The sequence below is a fragment of the Arachis ipaensis genome, chromosome B09 (genome assembly GCF_000816755.2).
Source record: "Arachis ipaensis cultivar K30076 chromosome B09, Araip1.1, whole genome shotgun sequence".
Taxonomy (NCBI): domain Eukaryota; kingdom Viridiplantae; phylum Streptophyta; class Magnoliopsida; order Fabales; family Fabaceae; genus Arachis; species Arachis ipaensis.
In genome coordinates this window covers 106,987,221-107,008,413 of record NC_029793.2, presented here as the reverse complement: position 1 = coordinate 107,008,413, position 21,193 = coordinate 106,987,221, and the positions used below count along the sequence as shown (strand labels likewise).

The window sequence follows — 21,193 nt, the reverse complement described above, 5'->3', positions numbered from 1 at the left end:
ATTTCGAATTCATCCTTGAAACTAGTTTAATTATTTTGATGTGGTGACAATACTTTTTGTTTTCTGAATGAATGTTTGAATAGTGCATATGTCTTTTGAATTTGTTGTTTATGAATGTTAAAATTATTGGCTCTTGAAAGAATGATGAAAAGGAGAAATGTTGTTGATAATCTGAAAAATCATAAAATTGATTCTTGAAGCAAGAAAAAGCAATGAATACAAAAGCTTGCGAAAAAAAAAGAAAAGAAAAATGGCGAAAAAAAAAGAAAAAGAAAAAGCAAGCAGAAAAAGCCAAAAGCTCTTTAAACCAAAAGGCAAGAGCAAAAAGCCAATAGCCCTTAAAACCAAAAGTCAAGGGTAATAAAAAGGATCCAAGGCTTTGAGCATCAGTGGATAGGAGGGCCCAAAAGGAATAAAATCCTGGCCTAAGCGGCTAAACCAAGCTGTCCCTAACCATGTGCTTATGGCATGAAGGTGTCAAGTGAAAACTTGAGACTGAGCGGTTAAAGTCGAGGTCCAAAGCAAAAAGAAGAGTGTGCTTAAGAACCCTGGACACCTCTAATTGGAGACTTTAGCAATGCTGAGTCACAATCTAAAAAGGTTCACCCAATTATGTGTCTGTGGCATTTATGTATCCGGTGGTAATACTGGAAAACAAAGTGCTTAGGGCCACGGCCAAGACTCATAAAGTAGCTGTGTTCAAGAATCAACATACTGAACTAGGAGAATCAATAACACTATCTGAATTCTGAGTTCCTATAGATGCCAATCATTCTGAACTTCAAGGGATAAAGTGAGATGCCAAAATTGTTCAGAGGCAAAAAGCTACTAGTCCCGCTCATTTAATTGGAGCTAAGTTTCATTGATATTTTGGAGTTTATAGTATATTCTCTTCTTTTTATCCTATTTGATTTTTAGTTGCTTGGGGACAAGCAATAATTTAAGTTTGGTGTTGTGATGAGCGGATAATTTATACGCTTTTTGGCATTATTTTTACATAATTTTTAGTATGATTTGAGTAGTTTTTAGTATATCTTTTATTAGATTTTAAATAAAAATCACATTTCTGGACTTTACTATGAGTTTGTGTGTTTTTCTGTGATTTCAGGTATTTTCTGGCTGAAATTGAGGAACCTGAGCAAAAATCTGATTCAGAGGCTGACAAAGGACTACAGATGTTGTTGGATTCTGACCTCCCTGCACTCGAAGTAGATTTTCTGGAGCTACATGAGTCCAAATGGCACGCTCTCAACTGCGTTAAAAAGTAGACATCCAGGGCTTTTCATCAATATATAATAGTTCATAATTTGCTCAAAGATAAACGACGTAAACTGGCGTTTAACGCCAGTTCCATGTTCCATTCTGGCGTTAAACGCCAGAAACAGGTTACAAGTTGGAGTTAAACGCCCAAAACAGGTTACAATCTGGCGTTTAACTCTAGAAACAGCCTAGGCACGTGTAAAGCTCAAGTCTCAGCCCAGCACACACCAAGTGGGCCCCGAAAGTGGATTTCTGCACTATCTATCGTAGTTTACTCATTTTCTGTAAACCTAGGTTACTAGTTTAGTATTTAAGCAACTTTTAGAGATTTATTTTGTACCTCATGACATTCTCACGTTTTACATTGTATCTCTACGGCATGAGTCTCTAACCTCCATGATTGGGGGTGAGGAGCTCTGCTGTGTCTCGATGAATTAATGCAATTACTTCTGTTTTCTATTCAAACACGCTTGTCTCTGTTCTAAGATATTCACTCGCACTTAACCATGATGAATGTGATGATCTGTGACACTCATCACCATTCTCAACCTATGAACGTGTGCCTGACAACCACTTCCGTTCTACCTTAGATTGAGTGTATATCTCTTAGCCTCTTGGTTCATGATCAGAGTCTTCGTGGTATAGGCTAGGACTGTTGGCGGCCATTCCTGTGATCCGGAAAGTCTAAACCTTGTCTGTGGTATTCCGAGTAGGATCTGGGAGGGGATGACTGATGACAAGTCATCATATACCCTTTTTAATAGTCTTTTTCTTTATTTTCATTTGGTTTTATGCACTTTCTTGTACTCTAAGTAAGTAATTTGGAATGGAAATGCATAACTTCTCTTAATCAAACAACCACTATATAATTGATGCTAAATCATGAGGTTTAGGCCAAATTTAATTGCAGTTTTATGATTTGTAAACCTTGTGAATTTGGTGATACTTTGATTGGTTGTTTTGATTAATTGTAGGTGAAGAAAAGAAGAAAAGCGTGGCCTAAGAAGCGTGGTTCAAGGAATAGAAAGTGTGGCCAAGAAAGGAGGAAGTGTGGTGCAACAAACCATGGAACTCATTCCAAGAGCACCAAGCACTAAGAGAGCGCTACACTCACTTCCAAGGGACCAAGGCACAAAGCTCAGCTGAGCACAACACAAGGCCAAGAAATAAGGAAATGAGGAACCAAGCTCAGCTCACAAAGTGAGCATTATCGAGAGCACTAGAGGAAAAATTCAAGGAAAATGTTTTGCAAATGCATGCTCCAAGACTTGAACCCATGACCAAAGGGGATGGGGGAACGCTACTCCTTGCAAGGAAAATAAGCCAAAATTGGCCAAAAAGCTCCCAGCAAGTTTCGAACAAGGAAGCTTTAGCAAGGAAGTTGCGCTCTTAGCACCACTTGGGCACTACCCTGATGTTGTCCAAGACTTGGCAGGCGAAATATTTTAAGGCGCCACTTCCTTCACCAAGAAAAGCTTCAGCGCATGCTTCCCTCAAGTTTCGAACCAAGGACCTCTCCTTGTGAGCACCAAAGCTCAGCTCACTTGGAGAGCTGAGCGCTATCCTTGGTGCATGAAGCGCAACACTTGACACGGGCAGGGAGTAGGGAGCGTGCAAAGTTGACACGGTCCTGGCAGCACAAGGCGCACACAAAAGTAGCACCAAGACACTAGCGCTCGCTGAGCTCTCCCCTGATGCTTCCCAACCAACAAGACACGCTATGCAAGGCACAAAGCTCAGCTCACTTTGTGAGCTGAGCATTCCCCTGGGAGATACATTTGGGCTGAAATTGAAATTTAAAATTCCAACTTAATTCATTTCTTCACCAAATCAAAAGCCCATCCAAATTCCAAAATCCAAGAATAGAAAGTGTAAAAATAGGAGTTAGTTTGATGTAATTAGGGAGCTAAATTTTACTTTTGAATTTTCCTTTCATTTTCATTTTGAGCTTTTAGTTTTGAATTTAGATTTCAGAGAACTTGGGAGGAGAATTGATCTCTCTTCTTCTTGGTTCTTGCTTGAGCACTCTTTTATTTCCTTGCTTTGGATCTTGGGTAGAGAATTGAAGAACTTCTGTTTCAATCTCACCTTGTCTGCAATTTACATTACTTGTACTTTAAGAATCTGCTTCTTTACTTTCCTGCTCTTTAATTTACTGCACTTTACCCCTCCCCCTTTACTTTCCAAGCAAATTTAGTTTCTGCAAGTTACAATCACTCAACCAAATCTTGATTCGCTTGACTAAATCAACCACTAAACAAAAATTGCTCAATCCTTCAATCCCTGTGGGATCAACCTCACTCATGTGAGTTATTATTACTTGATGCGACCCGGTACACTTGCCGGTGAGTTTTGTGTTGGATCGTTTTTCACACATCAAGTTTTTGGCGCCGTTGCCGGGGATTGATTAGATTGACAATGATTAAGTGAAGTGGAGATCTAGATCAAGCACTTTTAATTTTTCTGTTTTTGACTAACACACTAACTATTTAAATTTTTGCTTAAGCCAATTAACATTTCACTTCAGCCATGGATTGAAGTGTTGTTGCTTTCTGGTGTTGTGATTTTTATGCTTTGGTTGTATGTCAGGTACAAGGAGAATTACACCCACTTTTTGTGAACAAGACGAAAGAACCCTCAGGAAAGGAAGTAATTGAAGAGCCAACTAAGGACCAAAGGCAGGAAAATAACTTCACTCCTCCCTTGCCATATCCTCAAAGGTTCAACAAGGAGACTAAGGACCAACACTTCCCAAAATTTCTTGAAATCTTCAAGAAGTTGGAGATCAATATTCCCTTAGCTGAAGCACTTGAGCAAATGCCCCTGTATGCAAAGTTCTTAAAAGAAATTATCAACAAGAAGAGGAGTTGGCAAGAAAAAGAGACTGTGCTTCTCACTGAAGAGTGCAGTGCACTCATTAGAAAAGGACTCCCTCCCAAGTTAGAAGACCCTGGAAGTTTCTTCCTACCTTGCACCAAAATTGAGCACCAAGGGACAAAGAAGAAGCACACAGTCAGAGGGGACAAGTTGAGGCACGACAATCATCAACCACCATAAAAGAAGGGTTCGATGTCAAGCTAGTGACAATAAAAGAGCGCTTGTTGGGAGGCAACCCAACCAGAGGTAACTGTCTCTTCACATCTTTTTCAATAAAAAGGTTAATTAGTTTTGTTTATATTGCAAGAAGCTAAGTTTGGTGTTACACACCAAAACAATCCAAGAGGGAATGAAGGATTCTAAGTTTGGTGTTCCACCAAAATCCCATCATAAAACACATTCTCACTTCCTGCACAAAGCTAGCTTCAAGCATTCAGATAAACTAGTTGACTATTCTGCTGCTTTCTAATTATTAGTTTTATTGCTTTTGAAAAAAAAAAGAAAAAAAAAGAGAGATTTTGCATATAGCTAATTTGTTGCATAAGAAGTATTGGCAAGGAACTAAGTTTGGTGTTCACACACCAAAGTAAGTTCAAGAGCCCACAAATAAGTCTTGCAGATTAGCCGAATCCCTAAAGGAGTTGAAAAGCAAGCAACATTTGAGGAGTATGCAGGAAAATAGCCAACAAATCAGGGAACATCTGCATCATGACTTACAAGGAACAAACAGAAGGAAGAATGAAAAGCTGCAACCCAACAGGTTGTATTTATACTTGATCCTTGTTGTTGTGTAATGATTTAATTCAGAGATTCCTTTATGTCTGGCTGGAATGATTATTTAGTTGCAAGTGGAAGTACATGTTGAAAAAAGAAAGCTATCTGTATAATTTTTGCTTGAAAGTAAAGCGTGGTTCAAGGAATAGAAAGTGTGGCCAAGAAAGGAGGAAGTGTGGTGCAACAAACCATGAAACTCATTCCAAGAGCACAGCACAACACAAGGCCAAAATTGGCCAAAATGCTCCCAGCAAGTTTCGAACACGGAAGCTTTAGCAAGGAAGGTGCGCTCCTAGCACCACTTGGGCGCTACCCTGATGTTGTCCAAGACTTGGCACGCGAAATATTTTAAGGCGCCACTTCCTTCACCAAGAAAAGCTTCAGCGCATGCTTCCCTCAAGTTTCGAACCAAGGACCTCTCCTTGTGAGCACCAAAGCTCAGCTCACTTGGAGAGCTGAGCGCTATCCTTGGTGCATGAAGCGCAACACTTGACACGGGCAGGGAGTAGGGAGCGCGCAAAGTTGACACGGTCCTGGCAGCACAAGGCGCACACAAAAGTAGCACCAAGACACTAGCGCTCAGCTCACAAAGTGAGCTGAGCTCTCCCCTGATGCTTCCCAACCAACAAGACACGCTATGCAAGGCACAAAGCTCAACTCACTTTGTGAGCTGAGCATTCCCCTGGGAGATACATTTGGGTTGAAATTGAAATTTAAAATTCCAACTTAATTCATTTCTTCACCAAATCAAAAGCCCATCCAAATTCCAAAATCCAAGAATAGAAAGTGTATAAATAGGAGTTAGTTTGATGTAATTAGAACCTCTAGACTTCATTTTGAATTTTTCCCTTTTTACTTGCATTTTAATTCTGAGCTTTTTTGAATTTCTGAGAGAACTTGGAAGGAGAATTGATCTCTCTTCTTCTTGGTTCTTGCTTGAGCACTCTTTTATTTCCTTGCTTTGGATCTTGGGTAGAGAATTGAAGAACTTCTGTTTCAATCTCACCTTGGGATCTTGTTTATTTTCTTTCTGCATAATTGAATTTGAATTTCTGTTTACTGCATCTTCTTCTACTCTTCTGCAATTTACTTTTGCAATTTACTTCTGCAATTTACTTTTCTTTACTTCTTTTGCAATTTCTCTTGTTGGATCTAGGAAGGGAGTGAGATCTAGATTTGTTTTCTAGTCTCTTTGATTTCCTGAGATCTTCAACACCTTTTAGAATTGCTGCAACTTAAGCACTGCTTTCCAGTTCTTTAAATTCTCAAGTCATTTTACTTTTCTGTTAAGATCTACTTCACTGCACTTAAATTTTCTCTTTTATGTTTAATGCAATTTAGTTGTTCTTGTTCAAATTCTGCTATCCTAATTTCCAATTCCTTTTATGATTCAAGCAATTTACATTTCTTGCACTTTAAGCTTCAACCATTTACATTTCTTGCAATCTAAGTTTCTACAATTTACATTACTTGCACTTTAAGAATCTGCTTCTTTACTTTCCTGCTCTTTAATTTATTGCACTTTACCCCTCCCCCTTTACTTTCCAAGCAAATTTAGTTTCTGCAAGTTACAATCACTCAACCAAATCTTGATTCGCTTGACTAAATCAACCACTAAACAAAAATTGATCAATCCTTCAATCCCTGTGGGATCGACCTCACTCATGTGAGTTATTATTACTTGATGCGACCCGGTACACTTGCCGGTGAGTTTTGTGTTGGATCGTTTTCCACACATCAATGACTGTGACAAGCTTCAAACTCACGAGTGCTGGGCGTAGTGACAGACGCAAAAGGATCAATGGATCATATTCCAATATGAGTGAGAACTGACAGATGATTAGCCCTGCGGTGACAGCGCATTTGGACCATTTTCACTGAGAGGACGGATGGTAGCCATTGACAATGGTGATCCACCAACATACAGCTTGCCATGGAAGGAGCCTTGCGTGCGTGAAGAAGAAGACAGTAGGAAAGCAGAGATTCGAAAGACAGAGCATCTCCAAATCCTCAATCTGTTCTCCATTACTGCATAACAAGTACTATTTAATTTATGCTTTTTACTCTTCATAAACCCAATCATTTTTATTACTGATCTCCTGACTAAGAATTACAAAATAACCATAGCTTGCTTCAAGCCGATAATCTCCGTGGGATCGACCCTTACTCACGTAAGGTTTATTACTTGGACTACCCAGTGCACTTGCTGGTTAGTTGTGCGGAATTGCAAAAGTGTGATTGTGATTTCGTGCACCACTTGCTATAAAAGATTCATGTTGTAAATAGGCTTCTAAAATTTACGTAAAAACCTTATCTCCAAATTTTTTTTAAAATGTCTCTCAATATTTTCACATTTTTTTTCAAATTGAGACTATATTTAAAAGGTTACAATGTATTTCTTTGATTATTTTGTCAAAAACTAAAATGTTAAGAGAACAGGATGATAGTTTACTCTACATTTAAACAACCTCTTTATTCTCATCATAAATTATATATTATCATTTTCATTTTATTCTTACGGGTCTGCTACACATACAAGCAAAAAGGCCCTACAAGTCATTGATGCTACGATTTTAAGAAATTGCACGATCGGCAAAAATTTCTTCCGGCAAGTGCACCGGTTATCGTCAAGTAAAAACTCACAATAGAGTGAGGTCGAATCCCACAAGGATTGGTTGAGTGAGCAATTCGGATTAGAAGTGTGTTCTAGTTGAGCGGAATCAAGATTTAGATGAGAATTGCGGAATGTAAAATTGCATGAATTGAAGAGCGAGAAGCTAAATTGCTAAAATTAAAAAGGGATCGGGGTGATTGCATGAATTTAATTGCAGAATGTAAAGAGAAGTGATAGATCAGAAATGGGGAATTCATTGGGTTTCAGGAGATATTGAGATCTCCGAATCAAACATTTTTTTTATCCCTTCCTCAACCAATGCATTCATTGAATTTTGCTTGGCAATCTTATATGATTGGATCCCAATCCCTTGGCTCACCAATTAAAGGTCTTCAGCAATAGTCTGATAGTCAGGTTCTCCTATCATCCTATCCTCATAACTTGCACAACCAAACCCGTACCTCCCCCTTTGTCTTTTTCATCCATTCTTATCCTTCCTTTTGTACCTGCACAAACAAACAACTTTGATATCATTTTTTTCGGTCCATGTGAATAATGAATAGTACTTGTACATGTTTTTCCTTCTTTTTGAATTGTAAATCAATGATTGACTTCCTGAGCTTATAGCCGTGACTCTTGTAGTTATGCACACTTATTACTGGACACCAAACTTAGTGTTTGGTAATGTCTCCTGATGACATGAAATCCATGTTGGTTGTCCTTAATGAATGTGCATAATTCTAATAAATCATAGTCACTGCAATTCTTGTTTGCCTTCCAAGGACTGTTTCAGAGTTTCAGCTGCTGGATTGCTTTCCTCCAAACACAGATGGCTACTATCATCCTTAGGCTTTTCAGGTTCTGGTTCAGGCTCAGATGCAGGTTTGAAAACATTGAAAATGAGCTGTTCATCATGTATTTTCAAAATTAGCTCTCCTTGTTCTACATCTATGAGCGCTCTAGCAGTGGCTAGAAATGGCCTTCCCAGAATGATAGGGTGTAGGTAGCTTTCCTCCATGTCCAAAATGACAAAGTCTGTGGGGAAGAAATAATTTCCCACTTTCACCAGCACATTCTCAACTACCCCCTCAGCTTGCTAAACAATGATCCTCCACAAGTGATATTAGCTGTGGTTTGAGTTCAAAATTGTTGGCCTGAATGGGTGGTTTCTGAATGCTGCTACCACAATTCCCAGAAGTTGGGTTTATGTATGAACCAAGAACCCTCCTCTCGGGAATGGCATTGTTTCCATCAGCTCTCTCATGGTTGTGAACTTCACTATCCATGTTGAGATCTAGAGCTTCCTCAAAATTGTCCTCAGATTCTCCTTCAGATTCTTCTTCTCCCAGTACTCTCTTCCCTCTTGCTTCCCTTCTAAGTTTATGAAGGGTCCTCTCTGGTTCGGTATAATGAGGAGTTGATGTCTCTCCTCTCCTACCTGTCATACAAAAACACAGCACAGGCAATAAACAAGTGAAATACTCTTGGTTAATGGAAGAGTATGGTTAGAGCAGTTGAGGAATTAATTCAAATAGTTAGTGAGTCAGTGAGTTAGTTGCTTGAAATTAAAAGCATAAAGAAAGAAAGCATGTAACAGAGTGCAGAAATTAAAAATTCAACAAGTAACTTGAACTACAACTTAAACGTTGGACACTCCTGGAGGTGGTATAATTCAAGCACGTTTAAGCTTCAGTTTAAGGTTAAACTGAAGCTTAAACTTGGAAATGGAAGAAGGCAAGTCTGGAGTGTGGAGTTGTCGAACACGTTTAAGCTTCAGTTTAAGGTTAAACTGGAGGTTAAACGCCACTTTCAGCTTTTCCTCAGCTTTCATGATTTTGGCGTTTAAGCTCTAGTTTAAGCTTAAACTGGAACTTAAACTCCACATGTGATATTCAAGCTTCCTTTATTGATTTTGTTGCTTCCTTGCCTAGCCTCTTCTTCCCTGAAATCATCCAAACAACTGCATCAAAGTCTTGCAAAATTTCATGAGAAATCTTCCATTCATAGCATTCAAGTAATATAACTAAAAACTCATGGAATTTGCATCAAAATCATACTGTTTGGATGGTTCATTGCTTTGTTATTCATTTAACCATTCTTGGTTACTTTAAGCTCAAGAAAATGCATAAAACAACTAAAACTAACAGAAAAATGCTAGTGAAACTAGCCTAAGATGCCTTGGCATCAGTCATACAAGCCCCCAGCCCACAATCCTTGCACACGCGCACTGAATTACATTGAATGGAGAGTCATTTACATGCGCTCCACTCAAATGGTTGCACTTCGCATAAACCGCTCCTTAATGGCGCACTCTTCCACTTCTCCAAGCCATTCAAAGAAAACACAACCGTTCCATTTTCGAGCAACATTCGAAACTGAAGATATAGAACTCGTCGTGAAGATTGGAACATTCCATCAACACAACATAGAACTCTCGATCAAGAAACTCCAGAAAAAACAAAGTTATAATACTCAAGGTACGTTACATTACTATTTTAGTCATCCTGTATATTTTCAAGATTTCAAAATCGAAGAACTAGGTTTTATTGTTCTTCTACATTGTTGTACGTTTTACTGTTCTTCTTGTTCTATGTCTCATTTTACAGTTTATAATGTTCTACTTGTTCTAGGTTTTACTGTTATTCTTGGTTCTATGTTACACTGTTCTTCTTAGTTCTTCTAGGTGTTACTATTCTTGTTGTTCTAGTTCTTCTGGTAACTGATTTTTGGGGGTATATTCCGTAGTTTGGTGGGTGTATATGGAGTAATTTGTTGGGTGTATATGGCATAATTTGTTGGGTGTATATTTCTGAACTGATATACTGTAATAGTCAGCAGTTGCAACTGTTCTTATATTTGCTTGTCCATGGGTGTATATTGCTTGACCTTGTATATTAATGCATGTTTAAGTAATATCTGACTGATATATATGGGTGTATCTGAATTATATCTATGGGTGTATCTTACTGATATCTATGGGTGTATCTGACTCATATCTATGGGTGTATCTTACTAATATCTATAGGTGTATTTTTCATTTCAGAAAAAATGGCACCGAGAAACCAAGCTGGAAAAAATGTAAGAACAAATATATGTCTTAGATGAAATCAGTTTTATATAATAGAAATATATCTGACTATAATTTTATTTTGTTTACAGCAAACCAAAGACCTTAAGTGTGCAACACATTTGTTAAGTGAGAAATTCAGAAACATGAGTGAGGAGAAGAAAACGATTGTTAGGGATTTGGGATTCGGTGGCTTGATACACATCCCGCCACTAAGGGTGCATCACCAACTATTAAGGGAGTTGGCTAACAACTTCAAATTAGAGGAGAACAGACTAGAAATCGGCTACGGTTCTTTTAAAATAAGACCAAAAATAATAGGTGATGCGCTTGGCATCAATGCATCAGGTAACTCGCTAAAAATGATAGGTGTATATTAACTGATACTTGGGTGTATTTAAATTGATGCTTAGGTGTATTTGAACTGATTTTTATACTATGTTATTTTCTTTTTTTTTTTTGGAGATCTATTTCCTTAGAAAGTCAATTATAAGGATCTTTCTGAGGATGATAAAGAAATTTTTAGAAGATTCCAGGGTAAGACCCTCAAAAATCTTACAGATGAGATAATGGATATTAGCGTTGGTAATGAACAGGATCGCCTAATGTTCAAGAGGATTTTCATCCTCTATATATAGATGGCATTCCTTTTACCAACGACAATAAACAAAATCTCACCTGTGCATCTGGCCCCAATTTTTGAGATGGACACCATAACAGAGCGAAACTGGAGCGGGCATGTTTTGAGTTTTATCATCAAGGGCATAAGCGATTACAAGGAGAAAAAGAAAAAGGCAATTGATGGCTGCCTCTTTGCCTTGATGATAATTTACTTTCATCTTTCTAAAAATAATGACAAGAAAAGGGCAGAAAGACCTCCAAAACCTTGGATTGCCAACTGGAGTAAGGAGCAGTTGGTCGAAAGAATGAGGGTAGAAATAGAGAAAAATATGGTAAGTGATCATAATATGTTGGGTGTATTTTATTTACCTGAATGCTGCTAACTAAAATTTCTAATGTTTCAAGGGATTGTAAAGATGGCAGAAACAAGAGAAAAAATGAAAAAAATAAAGAAAAAAGAAAAAAAAAACAAGAAATAAAAAAAAAGGAAGGCAAGTTCAACATCGTCTTTGGAGACGGAAACAACTGATAGTGACAATTCTACCTCTGAGTCTGAGACTCAAGAAAAATCAGAGGATTCACTAAGAAAAGAACCCAGCAAAAAAGGAAAAAAGTAAGTACCATAGGTGTATTTTCTTTATAAAGTTGGGTGTATTTTCTTTATCAAGTTGGGTGTATTTTTTTTGTCCAGTTGGGTGTATTTTATTTATTAAGTTGGGTGTATTTTGTTTATTATGTTGGGTGTATCTTGTGCATTCATTTGGGTATATTTTATCCCTTTTAGTGTGTTTTTAAATAATGATTGTTTGCCTTCCAGAATGGAGTCCAAAAAAAGAAAGAAGAATCAGGAGGATTCTGATTCAGAATCTAAATCAACTGATGAGTAATGTTCTGAAATTATTACTCCTTTCCTTTGGGTTTATTATCAAGATTTCATGTATTAACAGAGTGTTTCTTGTTAACTTATAGAAGCGAACAATCATCACCAGTGAAGAAGCAAAAAACAAAGAAAAAGACACAGAGAACACCAAAAAGTAAGCACTTCTTTGGATAGTATTTTGTAATAAAATTAATTTTTTATTTCTGATTCATACTTGTTTTTTCCACCCAGGACACAATCCAAAAACAAAAAGGTTGTTGTTGAGGATTCATCTCCTGAGCAACCTCAATCCTATCATGGGTACAGTACTTTGTAAGCTATATGATCGTCTATCATCAAGATTATATTTGTTAACATGTTCTTTTATGAATGTACTATCAGATCTGAAATAGGAAGTGAAGATCTAGATGAATTGTTAAGGGAAAACAATAAAAATTCTGTTGCACACGGGTATGTCTTGTTGGGGTGTATATTTCAGATTTTAGCGTGTTTTCTTTGCTAATAATTGTTTCTTGTTTTGCAGGGAAAAGGAAGCTGACCTGCGATCGACGGAAGGTCACTATGTCTCATCTGAAATGTAAGAACCTTTATTTGATAAAATCTTGTTTTCATGATTTAACCGTATGATATTTTGTCTGAATAACATGAACTCTGTTTAGAATACCGGACGTAAATGGTGCGCAGAAATCGTGACGGTTCCATTCCTTGGTAACGACGCTAAAAACTCAATACGCACGTTTATAATCTTAGTTCTTTGTCACAACTTCGCACAACTAACCAGCAAGTGCACTGGGTCATCCAAGTAATAAACCTTACGTGAGTAAGGGTCGATCCCACGGAGATTGTCGGCTTGAAGCAAGCTATGGTCACCTTGTAAATCTCAGTCAGGCAGATTCAATTGATTATAGAGATTTAATAATTAAAAGATAAATAAAACGTAAATTAAAGATAGAGATACTTATGTAATTCATTGGTGAGACTTTCAGATAAGCGTATGAAGATGCGTTCGTTCCTCCTGAACCTCTGCTTTCCTATTGTCTTCATCCAATCATTCATACTCCTTTCTATGGCAAGCTGTATGTTAGGCATCACCATTGTCAATGGCTATATCCTGTCCTCTCAGTGAAAATGGTCCAATGCACTGTCACTGCATGGCTAATCATCTGTCGGTTCTCGATCAAACTGGAATTGGATCCATTGATCCTTTTGCGTCTGTCACTACGCCCAGCACTCGCGAGTTTGAAGCTCATCGCAGCCATCCCTTCCCAGATCCTACTCGGAATACCACAGACAATGTTTAGACTTTCCGGATCTTTAGAATGGCCGTCCATGGATTCTAACTTATACCACGAAGTTTCTAATTAAGGAATCCCAGAGATACTCATTCAATCTAAGGTAGAACAGAAGTGGTTGTCAGGCACGCATTCATAGGTTGGGAATGATGATGACTGTCACGATCATCACATTCATGTTCAGGTGCGAATGAATATCTTAGAATCGGAATAAGATTGAATTGAATAGAAAAATGATAGTACTTTGTATTAATTCATGAGGAACAGCAGAGCTCCACACCTTAATCTATGGTGTGTAGAAACTCTACCGTTGAAAATACATAAGTGGTAATGGAGTTCATTGGTCTCGGCCCCAGAGGGGAACCAGAGTCACCAAGACTCTAAAATGATCCGACGATATAAATATAATAGTAAAAAGTCCTATTTATGCTAAACTAGTTACTAGGGTTTACAGAAATGAGTAATTGATGCAGAAATCTACTTTCGGGGCCCACTTGGTGTGTTCTTGGGCTGAGCATTGAGCTTTACACGTGTAGAGGCTTCTCTTGGAGTTGAACACCAGTTTGTAACCTGTTTCTGGCGTTTAACTCCACTTTGCAACCTGTTTCTGGCGTTTAACTCCAGAATGCAGCATGAAACTGACGTTGAACGCCAGTTTGCATCGTCTAAACTCGGGCAAAGTATAGACTATTATATATTGCTGGAAAGCCATGGATGTCGACTCTCCAACGCAATTGAGAGCGCGCCATTTGGAGTTCTGTATCTCCAGAAAATCCACTTTGAGTTCAGGGAGGTCAGAATCCAGCAGCATCTGCAGTCCTTCTTCAACCTCTGAATCTGATTTTTGCTCAAGTCCCTCAATTTTAGCCAGAAAATACCTGAAATCACAGAAAAACACATAAACTCATAGTAAAGTCCAGAAATGTGATTTTTATTTAACAACTAATAAAAATATACTAAAAACTAACTAAATTATACTGAAAACTATGTAAAAACAATGCCAAAAAGCGTATAAATTATCCGCTCATCACAACACCAAACTTAAATTGTTGCTTGTTCCCAAGCAACTGAAAATCAGCCACAAGCACATGGTTAGGGACAGCTTGGTTTAGCCGCTTAGGCCATGATTTTATTCCTTTATGCCCTCCTATCCACTGATGCTCAAAGCCTTGGATCCTTTTTATTACCCTTGCCTTTTGGTTTTAAGGGCTATTGGCTTTTTGCTCTTGCCTTTTGGTTTAAAGAGCTTTTGGCTTTTTCTGCTTGCTTTTTATTTTTCTTCTTTTTTTTCGCCATTTTTCTTTTCTCTCTTTTTTTTTCGCAAGCTCTTCTCTATTCACTGCTTTTTCTTGCTTCAAGAATCATTTTTATGATTTTTCAGATCATCAAATAACATTTCTCCTTTTTCCTTATTCTTCAAGAGCCAACATATTTAACATTCATAAATAACAACTTCAAAAGACATATGCACTTTTTAAGCATTCATTTAGAAAACAAAAAGTATTGTCACCACATCAAAATAATTAAACTAGTTTCAAGGATGAATTCAAAATCCTGTACTTCTTGTTCTTTTGTTTTCAAAACAGTTTTCATTTAAGAGAGGTGATGGAGTCATAGGACATTCATAGCTTTAAGACATAGACACTTAAACACTAATGATCATATAGTAAAGACACAAACATATTTAAACATGAAGCACGGAAACCGAAAATAGAAAATAATTAGACAAGGAGATTAAGGAATGAGTCCACCTTAGTGAGGCTGGCGTCTTCCTCTTCTTGAAGAACCAATGGTGCCTTTGAGCTCCTCTATGTCTCTTCCTTGCCTTTGTTGCTCCTCCCTCATGGCTCTTTGATCTTCTCTAATCTCATGGAGGATGATGGAGTGCTCTTGGTGCTCCACCCTTAGTTGTCCCATATTGGAACTTAATTCTCCTAGAGAAGTGTTGATTTGCTCCCAATAGTTTTATGGAGGAAAGTGCATCCCCTGAGGCATCTCAGGGATTTCATAGTGGGGAATTTCCTCTTGCTCTTGCTGAGGTCCATGATCTCTTATTTGCTCCATCCTTTTCTTAGTAATGGGCTTGTCCTCTTCAATGAGGATGTCTCCCTCTATGTCAATTCCAGCCGAATTGCAAAGGTGGCATATGAGGTGAGGAAAGGCTAACCTTGCCCAAGTGGAGGACTTGTCAGCCACCTTGTAAAGTTCTTGAGGTATAATCTCATGAACTTCCACCTCCTCTCCAATCATGATACTATTGATCATGATGGCTCGGTCTATAGTAATTTCAGACCGGTTACTAGTAGGAATGATTGAGTGTTGAATGAACTCTAACCACCCCCTAGCTACTGGTTTGAGGTCATGCCTTCTTAATTGAACCGGCTTGCCTCTTAAGTCAATTTTCCATTGAGCTCCTTCCTCACATATGTCTATGAGGACTTGGTCCAACCTTTGATCAAAGTTGACCCTTCTTGTATAGGGGCGTGCGTTCTCTTCCATCATTGGCAAGTTGAACGCTAGCCTTACATTTTCCGGACTGAAATCTAAGTATTTCCCCCGAACCATGGTAAGCCAATGCTTTGGATTCGGGTTCACACTTTGATCATGGTTCCTAGTGATCCATGCATTTGTATAGAACTCTTGAAACATTAGGATCCCGACTTGTTGAATGGGATTGGTGAGAACTTCCCAACCTCTTCTTTGGATCTTAAGTCGGATCTCCGGATACTCATTCTTTTTGAGCTTGAAAGGAACCTCAGGGATCACTTTCTTCTTGGCCACAACTCCATAGAAGTGGTCTTGATGGACCTTTGAGATGAATCTCTCCATCTCCCATGACTCAGAGGTAGAAGCAATTGCCTTCTCTTTCCTCTTTCTAGAGGATTCTCTGGCCTTAGCTGTCATAGATAGTTATGGAAAAATAAAAAGCTATGCTTTTACCACACCAAACTTAAAATGTTTGCTCGTCCCCGAGCAAAAGAAGGAAGAAAGTAGTAGTAGAAGAAGAAAAATGGAGGAGATGGGAGAAGAAGATGTATTCGGCCAAGGAGAAGAAGAGAGGGTTGTATTGTGTGAAAATGAAGAAGGAGTGAGGGGTTTATATAGGAGTGAGTGGGTGTAGGGTTCGGCCATTAGGGTTGGGTTTGGGAGGGAAATTAGTTTGAATTTTGAAGGTAGGTGGGATTTATGGGGAAGAGAGGATGGATGTGAGTGGTGAAGAGGTGATTGGAAAGATTGATTGAGTTGATTGGTGAGGGTTATTTGGGGAAGAGAGTTATGAAAAGGTGTGAAGAGGAGAGAGCATTAAACGCCAGACAGATGCTTATTTCTGGCGTTAAACGCCAGACTGCTCTCCTCCAGGGTGTGCTATTTTTAAAGCTGTTTTTCATTCTATTTTTTTTATTTTTCAGTAGTTTTTGTGACTTCACATGATCATCAACCTAATAAAACACGAAATAACAAAAAGAAAATAAAATAGATATGATTAAATAACATTGGGTTGCCTCCCAATAAGTGCTTCTTTAACGTCAATAGCTTGATAGTGAGCTCTCATCGAGCCTCACAGATAATCAGAGCAAGGTTGGAACCTCCCAACACCACACTTAGAGTTTGAATGTCGGGGTTCAACACCAAACTTAGAGTTTGGTTGTGGCCTCCCAACACCAAACTTAGAGTTTGACTGTGGGGGCTTTGGTTGACTCTGTAGTGAGAGGAGCTTTTCATGCTTCCTCTCCATGGTTACAAAAAGAGATCCTTGAGTTTCAAACACAAGGTTGTCCTCATTCAGTTGAAGGACCAACTCTCCTCTGTCCACATCAATCACAGCTCTTGTTGTGGCTAGGAAGGGTCTTCCAAGGATGATGCATTCATCCTCTTCCTTCCCAGTGTCTAGGATTATGAAATCAGCAGGGATGTAAAGACCTTCAACCTTTACTAACACGTCCTCTACTTGTCCATAAGCATGTTTTCTTGAGTTGTCTGCCATCTCTAATGAGATTCTAGCAGCTTGTACCTCAAAGATCCAATGTTTCTCCATTACAGAGAGTGGCATTAAGTTTATTCTTGACCACAGGTCACACAGAGCCTTCTCAAAGGTCATGGTGCCTATGGTACAAGGTATTAAGAATTTGCCTGGATCCTGTTTCTTTTGAGGTAATTTCTGCCTATCCAATGCATTCAGTTCATTGGTGAGCAAGGGAGGTTCATCTTCCCAAGTCTCATTACCAAATAATTTGGCATTCAGCTTCATGATTACACCAAGGTACTTAGCAACTTGCTCTTCAGTAATGTCTTCATCCTCTTCAGAGGAAGAATACTCGTCAGAGCTCATGAAGGGCAGAAGGAGGTTCAATGGAATCTCTATGGTCTTTAGATGAGCCTCAGATTCCTTTGGTTCCTCAAGGGATGCTCCTTATTGGTCACTGGACGTCCCAGGAGGTCTTCCTCACTAGGATTCACGTCCTCCTCTTCCCTTGTAAGTTCGGCCATGATGGTCAAATTAATGGCCTTGCACTCTCTCTTTAGATTCTCTTCTGTATTTGCTTGGGAGAGTACTAGGAGGAGTTTCAGTGACTCTTTTACTCAGCTGGCCCACTTGTGCCTCTAAATTTCTAATGGAGGACCTTGTTTCATTCATAAAATTTATAGTGGCCTTAGATAGATCAGAGACTATATTTGCTAAGCTAGATGGATTTTGCTCAGAATTCTCTGTCTGTTGCTGAGTGGATGATGGGAAAGGCTTGCTATTGCTAAACCTGTTTCTTCCACCATTATTAACTTACAGGATTCCTTTCAGAAGTGTACATGAACTGGTTATTTGCAACCATGTCAATGAGTTCCTGAGCTTCTGCAGGCGTTTTCTTTAGGTGAATGGATCCACCTGCAGAATGGTCCAATGACATCTTTGATAATTCAGACAGACCATCATAGAATATATCCAGGATGGTCCATTATGAAAGCATGTTAGAAGGACACTTTTTGGTCAGTTCCTTGTATCTCTCCCAAGCTTCATAGAGGGATTCACCTTCCTTTTGTCTGAAGGTTTGAACATTCACTCTAAGCTTACTAATCTTTTGAGGAGGAAAGAACTTGGCTAAGAAAGCCGTGACCAGCTTATCCCAAGAGTTTAGGCTATCCTTAGGTTGAGAGTCCAACCATATTCTAGCTCTGTCTCTTACAGCAAACGGGAAAAGCATGAGTCTGTAGACCTCGATATCAACCCCGTTGGTCTTAACAGTATCACAGATCTGCAAGAATTCAGTTAAGAACTGAAAAGGATCTTCTGATGGAAGTCCATAAAACTTGCAGTTCTGTTGCATCAGAGAAACTAATTGAGGTTTCAGCTCAAAGTTGTTTGCTCCAATGGCAGGGATTGAGATGCTTCTTCCATGTAAATTGGAATTAGGTGCAGTAAAGTCACCAAGCATCTTCCTTGCATTGTTATTATTTTCGGCCATGTCTCCTTCTTTTTTGAAATTTTCAGTCAGATTTTCTCCAGAGAGTTGTGCTTTAGCTTCCTCTTCAGAGTCCTTTCAGGTTCAGGATCAGCTTCAACAAGAATGTTCTTATCCTTATTCTTGCTCATATGAAAAAGAAGAAAACAGAAAAGAAAATATGGAATCCTCTATGTCATAGTATAGAGATTCCTTTATGTGAGTAGAAGAAGAAAAGAATAGGAGAAGAGAAATTCGAACACCAGGAGGAAGAGAGGGTTCGAATTTTTTTAGATGAAGAGAAGTGTTAGTAAATAAATAAAATAATTAGAAAGAGATGAGGGGGATGGAATTTTCGAAATTAATTGAAAAGAAAAGAAAAATATTTTTGTTTTTAATTTAAAATAAAAGTTATAATTCGAAAATTAAAAAGAAAAATGAAATTACATTATGTAAGACCCAGAACTTTTGAAAAGTCTTATTATGATCAAGTCTCAAATCATATAGTTATTTATAGCGTTAATTTCAGAGATTATTTTATTAAAGGTAATTAAGGCAAGTTTTGATTTATTGAATTTGAGATAAGTTATGATTATTATCCAATTTTATAATTATTAGATTATTTTCTATATTTAAATTATAAAGTTGATAGTTATGAAATAATAAGGATTTTATATGATTTGGATTAGATAATTAATATTTTAAATATTAATATTGCTATTTTAGAAAATGAAGAAATTAAGTATATTATTTCTAATTATTTGGTTGGGACATTTTATTGAAAATAATTTATGAAATTGATGAGCAAATAGTATTTTTATACATTATTATTAATGGATTAGAATTTATTTCTAATTACTATAATATCCCTATTTTTATTTGAAATTACTAAAATGCCCCTAACCCTAATTTTTGAAAGAGAAACCCTAACCCTTAAATCCTAACCCGGTAACCCGTTTCTTCCCCCACAACCCAGCACACACAAATACTCCCTAATACTACAGCAGCAGCGGCTGCAACGTGAAAGAGGGAAACGAAGGGAGAAGGGGGAAACAGGGGAGGGGTTTACGGAAGCAGATTGAGAGAGGAGGAAAGGCGGCGCAGTGGACGCCACTGCCACCGTCGCCACCGCTGCTGAGAAGGAGGGGAGAGATCTGTGAGGGCCGAGGAAGGAGAAGGAGGAGAGAAAGACTCGCGCCGGCATGCGGGCTTCACTGCCGCCATCGCGCCGTCGCCGAACCGAGGGAGAAGACCGTCGCGCCTCACTGCCTCGCCACCGCCGAACTCGCGTGCAGAGAGAGAGAAGATGCGCAAAAGGGAGCCACCGCGGGGAAGCCATCACCGCCTGTCACCGTCGCCGAGCGTGGGCCTTCGCCGACCAGCTTGTCGCATCACCGCTGACGCGCCGTCACCGCGCCGTCATCCTCGTCACAAAGCCAGCCGCCACCGAGCTTCCACAGCCGCCGCGTTTCACCGCGGTTGAGGGCGTCTCCACCACCGCACCTTGGCCGACGGTGCTGCCGATCTGTTGCTCCGTGGTGCCTAGCTGGAGCTTCTGTTGCTAATGATGGAGGTCGGTAGTTGCCGAAAGACACCATTGTTGTTGCTGCCGAAGGAGAGAGAAGTCGTGCCACTATTCTGGCTGCCAGGAGCAGTCTTGTGGCCGCTAGAAACACCGCCGGAGATGCCGTCACTAGGCTCAGTCACTCCTTCTTGGTTGCGGTAAGGATTTTGTTTTTTGCTTTGGTCCTTTTTGAATTCTCGGAATGCTGTAGTTACTGAATGTTGTTGCAACCGCCTCTGTCGCCGAAAACAGCCACCGAGTCCCCTGCTTTGGTAAGAATTTCCGAGTCGAAAGGCCTTTTGTCGCTGCTTTGTAAGCTTATGCTGAGGCATTGCGGTGTTGTCCATCATAGGGTTGCGGATTCGTGCTTGCATTCCGTGCTCGGAGCTGCAGCTGCCTCGTTTTGTCATCCCAGTAGGTATTTATGTTTCAGAAAGTCTCGCGTTAGAATTCTGTTGTGTTCGGTTAATGAATATGAGTTTTGATAACGTGGGGTCGAGTCCTGATTATTATATGTTGCGATTAGTGTTACTATGGTTATTGCGAACGTGACTTGGAGCTGAGGGGTTGCCATCAATTCGAGTTGAGGTGGAAAGGACTCTGTGAGACTTTTAGGTTATGGATTTGTGTTTTGAGGTAGGGGCGCTTTCCAAAAACTATATCTTTATATATTGGAATTATTACATATGGATACTGTTGTGAGATATTGTATATTTGGTGATTGTATCTGCCTTATGTGTTATTTGATTGACTCAAGTGATTATGGATGTTGGTTTGGTTGAATTGTTGTGCGGCTTTGTGAAATGTAATGT

General features: G+C 39.0%; 1 long non-coding RNA gene across 1 annotated transcript; it reads left to right on the top strand.

Moving 5' to 3' along the window:
- LOC107617180 lies at nt 1,344–20,937 on the top strand. The gene is made up of 3 exons (XR_001614839.2): nt 1,344–1,354; nt 4,036–4,037; nt 20,800–20,937. It is a non-coding gene; the product is annotated as an uncharacterized LOC107617180 (long non-coding RNA).